Here is a 12,597-nt window from a genome sequence, read left to right on the forward strand (position 1 = left end):
TCAGCCCGCCCCCAACATACCCAATTTGCTATGTAAGTCTACATCCACTTAAGATCAAGGCGAGACCCAGCATATCTCAGGGCCACCCTCCAAGAACATAGAGAGCTCAACACCCACTCACATCCCCAGCCCCAGACCCGCATCTGTCCACCTCATGCCTCCAGTCCAGACGTGCAAAGCCAGGCCTGGCCACCTCCAAGGCATGTGGTGCTCAGCAGCTTCCACAGCACAACCCTGAAAAGCATTGCATGGAGCCCAGCAGAAACCCCAGTAAGCAGGTATCACCATCTCCATGTTAAATGTTACAGGTTGGTAACATAGGGATGGTGATGAGGAAACGAGGATTTGGTGGGCAGATGTGTTGGAATCCCACAGTTAAGCTGCAGTAGCACTTTCTGACGCCAAAAGTGTGCACTTCTTCCATCTCCTGGCTTCAGGTGGTCCACGCCCTCTCCTGCACAGACTGCCCCTGAATCACACGAACGTCAGTGAGGATAAAAGACTTGCTTGGGGCAGCTTTTCTAGCCCTGTGCCAAAAAGGAGAGAGAAGCTATGGCCCTTCCATCACTTCCAAGTCAGCGTCTGAGATCTGATGTGCACTAAAATCCCCCTGAATCATGCAGGGGTTAAATCTGGAATCAAGCAGAGGACATGCCTATGACAGGTCCCCCTGACACACTGGGCTAGAACCCCCTCAGCTGCCTTGGCTTAGACTAAAATGAGAACCAAGCCCCATACTGAACTGGAACTGCTGCTAAGAGATTCTGAAATATTGTGCTTGTCAACAGGAGACTCAGGGATACGATGTCCCTATGAGTCTTTATCTGAAAGTAAAGAATATACCTACACTTGGGTTGCACACATCTAAACCCTCTGTGTGCACCATAATGCATTTCATGACTGAAGGATGACTGAGAAGCTAACTTGCTATAGGTTTATTAAACCTGGCTCTTGAGAAGCCAGAAATCCTAACCTCATACTAGGTTTAGAAAACTCTACTTGTAGGCACCAGTCCTGCCAATCTGTGTTGCAAACTCACTGTCTCTAGGTGTTTTGAAAAGAGAACTGCCCACTCACGTCCTCAGAAGCCTTCCGGTGCTTTCCTCGTGGTCCCATCGCCGATGGCGATCAAATCCAAGCCCTTCGTGATTAGAGTTCCCACGAGATAGAAACACAAGTTGCTTCTTTTGTTCTCTTGTTTTCCAGGGTGAAAAAATCCAGGCAGCAAAGCCTCCCACCCAGCCTCTGCCCAGCCCATGCCTCCCTCACCTGTGCCCCTGTTGGCATGCACTTATCACAGCCTTCAACACCCAAATAAGAGAAAGGGAAAAGGGAGGCCCAGGTAGAATCTGTGGTTAAGGTTAAACCTACAAAAGGTAAGCCTGCAAAGACTGCCCTGTTCCAGGCTGCTTTTTTTTTTTTTTATTACTTTAGTTTTTTGTCAAGCTCTCACTGTCGCCCAGGCTGGAGTGCAGTGGCGTGATCACAGTTTTGTTTTTTTTTTTTTGAGTCAAGCTCTCACTGTCGCCCAGGCTGGAGTGCAGTGGCGTGATCACGGATGACTGCAGCCTCTCAGTGACCTCTCAGGCTCAGATGATCCTCCCACCTCATCCTCCCAAGTAGCTGGGACTACATGCATGTGCCACCAAATACGGCTAATTTTTATTTTTATTTTTGTAGAGATGGGGGTCTCGCCATGTTGTCCAGGCTGGTCTGACGCTCAAGCAATCCACTGGCCTCGGTCTCCCAGAGTGCTGGGATCACTGGCGTGTGCTTCTGTGCCCGGCCAGACAGCTCTATAGAAGCCGTTGCCTTCTACAGGTCCTGGAGCTCATCCTGGCCACGTGACAAACTGGCCCCATGGGCTCGATGAGGTCACGAACCTCCCTTTCTCTTCTGGTAAAATGACAGCGGTGGATCAAACACTTGGAGACCATCCCAGCCCTGGACTCCCTGAGTCAGTCAGTGAAAAGTGAGGCGAGGCATTCCTCAGATAAAGAGTTAGATGCACTGCCTGGAGGGTCACTCTGGTACCACATATGTTTGTTTGTTTGTTTAGAGATGGAGTCTTGCTCTGTTGCCCAGGACAGAGCACTTCCTAGTGTGTCACATGCAGTGGGTGAGAGCAGACTAAGCGGAAGGAAGGCAAAAACACCTCTTTTGGGAGAAAGTAGCTTAGCCTTACGGCAAAGCACATAGGCTCCACATCAGGCACTCTGGGTCCAAATTCAGGGTCCACAGTTTGGCACCTGCAGCCTTGGGAAAGGTCCTCCACTCACCTTGGCCTCATCTTCTTCCTCTTTCCAGGACTGTGCGCTCATGTCCTGACCTCACCTTAGAGTTAGCAATCCACACATGGCACACTAGGGCAAACCTGCTTTTCACAGTGGCCCTGTGGCACACGGTCCCACAGTGACCCTACAGCTCTCAGTCCCTCTGTGCCCTCCTGCAGGGCTCCATCCTGCAGTGCGTTATCCTAGCACACCCTAGGCTTCACCCTAAAGACCCCACCCTAAAGCCTCATCCCATTCCACAGCGCCGCACCCCGCCACGTGCCATTTGCCGAGACCAGCAGACAGCTTTAGAACATGTGGTGATGCTCGCTCTAGTACCTCTATGAGAACCATGCTTTCCACTATGACCTGCGGCTTCTTGCTTAGGAGGGCAGGCCTGATCAGAAGGAAGACCTGAGCTTCAAAGAGTCTTTCTGCACATCTGGGAGAAGACCCAAGGAAAAGCCAAGCACATCCACCTAACGAAGGCAGAGAGGACAGCAGGAGGCCGGGGCCCTGGCAGAAGGAGGGGAGGCCATGGACTGCTGGGACTGAAAGGGCCACTGGAGATTCCTCAAGGTCAATGCCAAAGCACATTTCCAGAGCAGCCATCCCTGCAGCCGCTCCATTGGCTGCCACATCAACACTACGGCCACCACCTGGGCAGGAGTAAGCACATCCACCAGAACAGCCAGCAGCCTCCTCGCACTCACCCATGTGGGGCATGCAGAGGGGGAGCACAGCGAAGAGGGAAGAGTGAAGGACACAGGCCCCATTCCCTCTGCAACAAAACTTCCTGGAAGTCCATGACGTCCCAGGGAGACATGGGATCCTCCTTAGGTGGGGTGGGATCCCAGCTGGTTTGATGTTCTTCTCCACAGGTGAGGATCTGGGACCCCCTATTTGACAGGCCAGTTAATTTCTAGACAAGCTTGTCATCTTCTAGACAAGAGCCCAACTCTGGTGGGAATTTGATTCTCTTTTTTTTTTTTTGAAACAGAGTCTCTCTCTGCCACACAGGCTGGAGTGGAGTGGTACGATTTCAGCTCACTGCAACCTCCGCCTCCTGGGTTCAAGCGATTCTCCTGCTTCAGCCTCCCGAGTAGCTAGGATTATAAGTGCCCACCATCACACCTGGCTAATTTTTGTATTTTTAGTAGAGACAGGATTTCACCATGTTGGCCAGGCTGCTCTTGAACTCCTGACCCCAGGCGATCTGCCCACCTCGGCATCCAATGCTGGGATCACAGGCGTGAGCCACCGTGCCCAGCTAGAATTTGGTTCTTTTTTTAACCTATGCCCTTTGACTGCTTGTTTGAACAAATCAAAAGTTTCCAAAACCTGGGTCGGGCGTGATGGCTCACACCTGTAATTCCAGCACTTTGGGAGGCCGAGGTGGGTGGATCAAGAGGTCAGGAGATCAGTATCATGGTGAAATCCCGTCTCTACTAAAAACACAAAAAAGTTAGCCTAGTGCGGTGGCAGTCGCCTGTAGTCCCAGCTACTCGGGAGGCTGAGGCAGGAGAATGGTGTGAACCCGGGAGGCGGAGCTTGCAGTGAGCTGAGATCACACCACTGCACTCAAGCCTGGGCAACAGAGCGAGACTCCGTCTCAAAAAAAAAAAAAAAAGATTCCAAAACCTCACAGTATAGTAATGAAATCTGGCATCAGGTAGTCCTGGGTGCGAGTCCCACCACCTGCCAGCTTCAGAATCTTGGGCCAGGGCATTCATGAGCCTCAGGGGGCCCATCTGTGGAACGGGACAATGCTGTCTCCCTTGTGAGGCTGTTCATAGAATAAAGACAAAACTGTCCAATGCCTGCCTGAGACTAACAAGCCAGCCTTGCTCACTGCAGATTGTCCCTGAGCCTTGCACTGTATGTTGCCGATGCGTCCAGTTAAACTGTACAGAATCTCCATTGCCCAGGGAAGTCACTGCTCAACATTCAATACTGTGTGCCTGGCACAGGTGCGTATCCTGCAGGTGGAAGGCAGTCTGAAGAGTAGAGCTCAGCTGCAGCAAACCAAGACTAGATCGTGCAATTAATGCCAGTGCGGCATTTCAAATGGAGCATCCTTCACTGACGTCCCATTGCCATGGGGTGAAAGGCAGATAGATGCTCAGCCTGCTCCTCAGAGCCCTGGGTGAGCCAGTCCCTGCCTCCTCCTGTGCCTCCCTCACTCCCTGTCCCTACCTTACCCACTCTGCTTCCTCTTGCCCCAGGGTCTTTGCACATACCACAGACAGATTAGAATGCTCCTCATTCATGTATCCCAGTTTTACCTGGTTAACTCCTGTGATTTCTCAAGCACTTGGCTCAGATGGCAACTTCCCAGCAAAGCAGAATTTGATCTCCCTACCTGACCTGAGTCGGGATGCCATTAATATGTTCCTTTCCACTTTGGTCTCCTTTTTTTTTTTTATTTTGAGACAGGGTCTCACTCTGTTGCCCAGGCTGGAGTGCAGTGGGGTGATCTTGGCTCACTGCAACCTCCACCTCCCGGGTTCAAGTGATTCTCCTGCCTCAGCCTCTAGTAGCTGGGATTACAGGCGCGAGCCACCACACCCAGCTATTTTTAGTAGAGACAGGGTTTCACCATGTTGGCCAGGCTGGTCTTGAACTCCTGACCTCAGGTGATCCGCCCGCCTCGGCCTCCCAAAGTGTTGGGATTACAGGTGTGAGCCACCACGCCCAGCCCTGGTCTACTTTACTGTGCTGACCACAGCCGCAAAAAAACAACTAACTGTGAATTCTCGTCTGAGCTCTACAGCCCCCTCCTATGTGGATCCAGCAGAGACTCTGGCAGTCCAGCTCCCAGAGCTATGTCTAGGCTCTCGGGCCGCACCCTGCACACAGCAGCCGCCCAGCACAGCAGTCTGCAGAATGAAGAAAGGAAGAAATGAACCACTAACCCCAAAGTGGCTACGGACTCATCTGACCATCTGAAGAGGCATGAGGATGCTGTTGTTAGATTTTAGTAACAGACAGCTAGTTAGCTTTAGTTTCGGATTAACAAAAATAAATGTACCCATCGACTTTAACAGGCTTATCTAAAAGAAGAGTAGGATGAAAAGCAGTGACATCTGCTCCTTCCCAAGGCTATAACATGGAATAAATGGGGCCTATTTAGGAAGGCAGTGCCCACAGAATAGCAAAGTGGTTAAGTACCAGCTTGAGAGCTTGGTAAAGACTAACAGTGTGGCTTGGATACACATGTCTATAAACTACGGATTTTTCTCACCCACTGAGCTGAACTCAGTATCCTGTGCCTACTCAAGTACTGAAAATGGTAATACACATTCTTTAAGTGGTTTCGCATGTAATTCCCCAAGACTACCCTTTAAGAAGCCGTCCCCTTAGCATCTCTGCCTCCCTAAGACCAAGACCCTGGAGCAGAGGTGACCAACCCTCTTCCCAGGGAGGCTCTGACCACTGGCAGAAAGCAGGTCTCCACTCTCTGCCAGGCCTCTAGCTACAGTCCGGGCTGGCCAAAGAAGCAGTGACTAGCACTGACCTTTGCTCATGCTTAACCAGGGGCCAATATGGGGGCAGGGCAGTGCCAGGATCCTTGAGCCAGGGTAGATTAAACATGGCACCCTGCTCCCTGCCTCTCCTTGTCCTCACTGGCTTTTGGTGAACCGGAAAGAAAAGAAGCCCTTGGCAGGGCATGGTGGCTCACACCTGTAATCTCAGCACTTTGGGAGGCCAAGGCAAGGGATCACGAGGTCAGGAGTTCAAGACGAGCCTGGCCAACACAGTGAAACCCCGTCTCTACCAAAAATACAAAAATTAGCCGGGTGTCGGCCGGGCGCGGTGGCTCAAGCCTGTAATCCCAGCACTTTGGGAGGCCGAGACGGGCGGATCACGAGGTCAGGAGATCGAGACCATCCTGGCTAACACGGTGAAACCCCGTCTCTACCAAAAAAATACAAAAAATTAGCCGGGCGTGGTGGCGGGCGCCTGTAGTCCCAGCTACTCGGGAGGCTGAGGCAGGAGAATGGTATAAACCCGGGAGGCAGAGCTTGCAGTGAGCTGAGATCCGGCCACTGCACTCCAGCCTGGGCGACAGAGCGAGACCCCGTCTCAAAAAAAAAAAAAAAAAAAAAAAAATTAGCCGGGTGTAGTGGCAGATGCCTGTAATCCCAGCTACTTGAGAGACTGAGGCAGGAGGATTGTTTGAACCTGGGAGGCAGAGGTTGCAGTGAGCTGAGATCGTGCCACTGCACTCCAGCCTGAGACTTTGTCTACAAAAAAAAAAAGAAAAAGAAGCCCTTTTATGGACGTCATGTTACGAATCCCAGCAAGACCTAAGCCTGCAGTGAGAATATCAGCTCCCCTGGGTGTCCCCAGGACCTGTGCGCTGCTCCTAGCAGACTGATCAGGCCTGAAAACTAGCACTGTAAACAGCTCTGTAAAAAGAAACAAAAGGCCAGGCGCAGTGGCTCACGTCTGTAATCCCAGCACTTCGGGAGGTTGTGGCAGGTGGATCACTTGAGGCCAGGAGTTCGAGACCAACCTGGCCAACATGGAGAAACCCTGTCTCTACTAAAAATACAAAAAATTAGCCGGGCATGGTGGTGCGTGCCTGTAGTCCCAGTTACTCAGAAGGCTGAGGCAGGAAAATCGCTCCAACCCGGGAGGTAGAGATTGCAGTGAGCCAAGATGGTGCCACTGCACTCCAGCCTAAGCAATAGAGTGAGACTCTATCTCAAATAAATAAATCAAAAGAAACAACAGCCATGGACAAATCCACAAGGAAGCAGGACTATGCAGGGCCTGGTGACGAGAGACACAGATCACAGCTGCCAGGCTATGTACGGGGTGGAGACAATTAAACAGGTTGGGATGAGACACCACTGCACATTCTGTTTTTGTTTCTCCAGGCAAATGGAGAAGAAATAAATGTAAAACCTTTTTCAAAAGCAACAACCTGAACAACATTCAGCTGGCAAATTTCAAGGCATTTATTTGCTCATCCTTCATTGATTCCTCCACCACCCAGCACATATGAGTTGGGGGTTCAGCACCCACCCTTTGGAATACTAATGCCTGGGTAGGCAGCGAGCTCCACTGCTCGAGTAAACTGTCTGACCTTGGGAATTTACTTGCCCTCTGTGTGACTCAGTTTCCTCATCTAGAAAAAGGAGATAAAAACAGCATTCTTGGAATGATTAAATAAGGAAACATATACATAGGGCTTAGAACAGTGCCTGGCCACTAATAAGTGCCAAGGAAATATTAGCTACTTATTCCATCATCTTATTTCTGTGTCAGGCCTGTGTGAGGCCCTGGAAATGCACTTTATCCACAAGTTATTGAGATTCCCCCTTAGATCACAAAACCAGCTGTGACCACATTGCCCAGTTGACAGTAGGAGAAACAAGGCTCAGAGAGGGCAAGTGATTTTCCCAAAGCCACACCGCTAATAAGACATTTTTTCCCTTCCAGAACAAGAATGCCAGAAACCAATTAATTATCAGGATTGCCCAACTTGATTTTCTGCTTAATGCTTGTAAACATAAGCAGCAATCGTTAGGAACTGCCGGAGAAAATACACCCCATGGAGCCTGGGAAACTAAAATAAAGTCATCTTGTCATTTTGCCTTCATGTTCAACTATGAGAAACAACAGGCTAAGATTAGATCTCTATTTATTTGTAACTAAATAGTCACAGGATCCTGCCTCCCTGGCCAGGAGCTCAGGCTGGTTTGGAACCATATGGAAAGAGGCAGCTCAGGAAGACTGGCAGCAGGGAGAGGTAAGCCATGGTCGGGGAGGACACAGAGATGTGAGCATTTCCAAAGAAGTCGGAAGCTCCCCTTTGCTCTTCTCACAAATAAATTTCCCAAGAAGGGGCAGGTGGGGCGGACGCTCCTCAGGACAGAAGATCCCACCGAACATCTGCAGCATTGAGGTGAGAGGGGGAAAATGATTCGGAAATGCCCCTTCACTGCAAAGTAGTCAGTACCGGAGGCCACAGAGGAGGGCGGCCAGGGACAGACAAAGTGCCCAGTGCCAGCCTGGCTGAGAGGCGGCACATGGGGAGTTGGGAACTTACTTTGCTAGGCCTGGGCAGAGGCCACCGGCCAGGGCTGCTTTTCCCTTCCAGAAACAGCTCCTCCTACGTTTTGCTCCTTCCCCTGCTTTAGTCAAGCACACCCCTCTTCACGTTAATGTCTCGGCAACTCTGGGCATAAAGGAGGCAGCTGGAACAGCCCACCAGGTGGGAAAGCCTGGTAAGCGTGGGAGTCCCCAGGACCACAGCCAGGAGCAGTGGGCAGGTGTGCCCGGTCCCAGAGTGAGCACGCAGGCACGGAGCTCACAGGGCAATGTCTGCCTGGGGCTGAGGGCCAGCCTGCCAAGGGCCTGCGGGACAGGAACAAAAACAGCGCTCACGGGGAGAGCCCTCTGACCAGGAAGCTGAGTGGCTGTGCCTTCCTGGGGACCAGCCACTAAGGAGAACCGCCTCTAGGAGTTAGACGTGGGGGACACAAAAGTGGCTTCTCAAAAGTTCCCCCAGGGAAAACAAAACCTCCTTCGAGTTGCTGGGAGGGTGGGTTACTCACCTCTGTATCCCAGATAACAGATGCCTGATGCCCACTGGCCTTCCTCCCTCCCTCTTTCCTTCCTCTCCCCCACCCCCATTCTCTCCTTTACCACTTCCTTCCTTAGTTCATTTTTGCTCCACTTCATTCCAAATAGAATTTGAGATGACTCATCGAATGAATTCGACATAATTAAATAAAGTTTTTAAAATAAAAACCAAACCAAGAAACAACACAAAAACAGGGTTAAAGACAGAGTGGCCGGGCCAGAGAGAAGGAAAGGTATGCAGTGAAACCTCAGTTATGGGAATGAGGCCCCAGACAGGTTCTGAGTTACAAAACGGGAGATGGAGGCTGGATACACAGCAGATCTTAGTGACACAGGGACTTCAAAGGCTCCCGGAACTGCCTGAGGTGGGTTTAATTACTCACTTAGCACTCAGAGCTGAGAGGAAGGGCGGCCAGCCCGGGCCACATCGTGTCCTCAGCTGTTAGATTCACCCAGGCAGCTGTTTAAACTGATTTCACTGATCTCATGACTACATGGTCAGTCACGTCCCTTTAACTGACAGGGAGATTTGTGTGTGCTTTTTTGTAACATCTTACGTGCACTTACATTCTTTTATTTTCATCAGCTATTTCATAATGAAAACATTTCTTCACATAGAAAAGTGGACCAAGGGAAGGGAGGTGGGGAGGGCCTCACTGGGCCCCCAGCATAACCATATCAGTGGGCAGGGTGTTCTGGGGGCACCCGTTCCACTGGAAACCACGTGGTATCTCCTTCCAGGCTGAACACAAAGTGGGGGGCCCAGTTTATAACTAGCCAGGGGTGCACTGCTCAGACCAGGCTCAGCTCCACAGGGCGGCCTGCGCTTCCTGCCACCTGCCCACCATTTGGCAGGGGCAGACAGAGCAGTGACGGCAAGGGGTCAAAATAGGACCACCTGTCCCTTTACTGGCCACAGTCATCAGACCCGGAGACACTAAACAGGACTTTAACTCCTCTGAGCATTGGTTTCCACCTCCGTGAAACGAGTTGACAACACCACCAGCCTCCCAGGATCTCTGTGGGGGCTAAGAAGATGCCGCAAGGCACCAAGACCAAGCCAGCAGCACTCAACATCAGCCCTCGGGGAGAGAGGAGGCTGCATGCTTGTTTCCAGTCCAACGCCCAGCATTTTACAATGGAGGAAAGGCCATGGGGAGAGGCTGCTCTGGGGGGCAACAGCTGGGCAGGGTGTGGCGCCCTGAGGACAGACCAGTTTATTCCTTACTTCATGGTGACAGAAAACAGGCCAAGGCCTAGAGAGCCAGCTCTCCCAAAGCACCCCAATGGGAGTGTCCTCAACCGCAGGCAGCGGACAGCCAGGCAGAGCCAGGCAGGGGGCTCCCAGTCATAGGTCAGCAAGTCAGCAAGGGCGGCCTGGGAAGGAAATGCCTTCTCTAGAAGGTGACAACGTTGTTAATGAGCTCGTGTTAACGTCAGTCATCTCAGGAGTCTGAAAGTGCTCTGCGGCAGGTGGGAAGGGTTATGTCTGCTGAGTTCACTCTGGAGTGTGCCCTGCAGCGCTGCGTTCTGTCCTGTTAGATGTCCCACACAAACACACAGATCCCCCTGCAGAGAGCCTGGAGATCAGCCCCTCAGGGCACAGCACAGGCATTCCACGGACTGTCCCACCAAACCCCTAGCATACAGACACCTGGTCCTGTCCACATGGGATGTCGCGGGTGCTGAGGGGGGCAAGACCCACAGATGCTGGCCACCATGGGCCACAGAGATAGGTCCCTGGTCCTGCAGGCAGCTGGTTCCATACCGTAGCTCAATGTTTGCAAGGCTGAGGGAAGGGCCTAATTCACCCACCCCAGCCTGGCCAGCTCTGATGGGCAAAGGGCTGCCCAGAGAATGCTGAGAGGATCACCCCAACTAAGGCCAGGACCATACCGGCCTCCACACCCAGAAGGGCACAGTAGGGCTTTTGCTTTAGAATGAAGAGCTAATGAATTGCACTGACACTAACAGAGCAGCCTTAACCTGGAGCTTAGCCTGCAGTAATCAGATTCACATGGATAATCCAGGAAAGAACAAGCAGAGAGGGCTCTGAGCAGCCCTGCTTCCCTTTCATATCCACAAATGCAAGCAAGTATTTGCAGGAGGGCTAGCCCATTTCAGGCACTGCAGGGAGAACACAAGTGTGACAGAGGGGAAAGACCAGCACGGACTGAAAACTGAATGGATGAGAATCCTGTCCTGGAGGTGCCAGATAAGTACACATTTAAGACCCCATAAAGGAGAGAGAAGGCAGTGCCAGAGGTGGCGGTGATAGGCACTTGGGAGAAGAAGAGCTCATCTCCAGCTCTAGAAACCCCAGCCACTTTGTGGATCCATCGGGGCAGCTCTTGGGATAGGCCACGACGGCTGGAAAGCATCTGATACGAAGTGGGCACCTGTGGCAGAGGTGGGGTAGAAGGAGCAAATTCCTCCAGGGGACAGAATCTGGGCAGAGAAATCTGGCACACTGTGTGTGGTGGGTGGGGCAGCCAGGAGTGGCACATGCCATGCTCACAGGATGCATGAGAAAGAGGCTCAAGCCAGGGCTCATGGAGCCCAAATGCCAGGTGATGAATTCATGACTATGAAAGGTGTCCTTCAGAAGTTTCTGCATAGGGGAGTGACACAATCCCAATTGTTTTTAACCAGGTTTAGTGGTAGCAGCAGTAAGATTAATGGAAAGAGAACACTGGGCAGTGAACGAGATAGGTGGAAATGTCAGGCCCAAGAGCAGACAGCTGCTGACCTGGACCTCATCTGTTAGTGGCATCAGGAGTGGCTCCAGCAGGCTCCAGGAACCCAGGCTGCACTTCCCAGACATCAGGTCGGAGGTCGAAATCAGCAGTGGGGGGAGTATTTATACCAAAGAAATCAGCAAACACTGCTGACCGAGCTTTTACCTGGAAAGTCTCTGTTAAACATTCACCAGCATCCCCCCTGATATTCTTCCTCTAGAAGCCTCAGATTCCCCACCTGGAGAATGGGGGTAGAAATGGCACATAACACAGAGTTCTGGGGAGATCAAGTAAGGTAAGCATGCAAAATGCTTAATACCGTGCCTGGAACACCTCACATGCTCAACCCGTGCCAGCTTTTACTAGTATATTACATTATTACTATTGGGGCAGTCAACAAAGGCCAGGAGGGCATCCATTCAGGATGTGAGGAGAAGGAAGACAAAGCCAACAGAATCAGGTTCCCTGAAGATGAGGAAGTAAATGATGCTGAGACAGCAACAGGGAATGTGCAAGGACCAGCACGTACACGTCCAGGCCTGGCAAGCACACGTACAACAGACATTCACTGCCCAGCGCCTGATGCTCACCTCAGCCAACCCCCTCCACATATGGAGCTCCAAGAGTAAGAACCAGCTGGGTAACAACGGGTCCTGGTTCCTCAACGACGCTTTCAGCTCTTCCTTCTCGGGTGTTTCTCAGTCCTTTCGAAGGTTATGAGAATCAGTGAATGACATTAACGAGACTGTCTTCCAAGGACTCCCATTGTGTAGGACAATTCAGTAGCCTAGTAACTTTCTCTCTCTCTACCTTACCCCTTTCTTTTAAGAAAATGATAATCTCACTTTCTTTATAAATGACTTTTAAAATATTCAGTGTGGGCCCAATTCTTCCCATATCATTCTCCCTGGAGGTGTGCTGGTAGAGGTGAGGAGAGGACAGGGGAGAAGAGGGGAGAGGCAACCACCTCGATATATCCTCTGTCCATT

At 51.4% G+C, this 12,597-nt stretch overlaps 1 protein-coding gene across 17 annotated transcripts in view; it reads right to left on the minus strand.

Annotated features, from left to right (window-relative positions):
* The window catches only part of TNS3 (tensin 3), a 309,033-nt gene that overhangs the window by 166,598 nt on the left and 129,838 nt on the right, over positions 1-12,597 (minus strand). The window contains exon 1 of one of the 17 annotated variants that reach the window (XM_031665401.1): positions 8,335-8,899. The exons of the other annotated variants lie outside the window; for them this stretch is intronic. The gene's annotated coding sequence lies outside the window, so the exon portion shown is untranslated. Of the gene's footprint in view, positions 1-8,334; positions 8,900-12,597 lie in introns of those variants that run through there. 17 annotated transcript variants of the gene reach the window in all.

The sequence above is a fragment of the Papio anubis genome, chromosome 4 (genome assembly GCF_008728515.1).
Source record: "Papio anubis isolate 15944 chromosome 4, Panubis1.0, whole genome shotgun sequence".
NCBI classification, from domain to species: domain Eukaryota; kingdom Metazoa; phylum Chordata; class Mammalia; order Primates; family Cercopithecidae; genus Papio; species Papio anubis.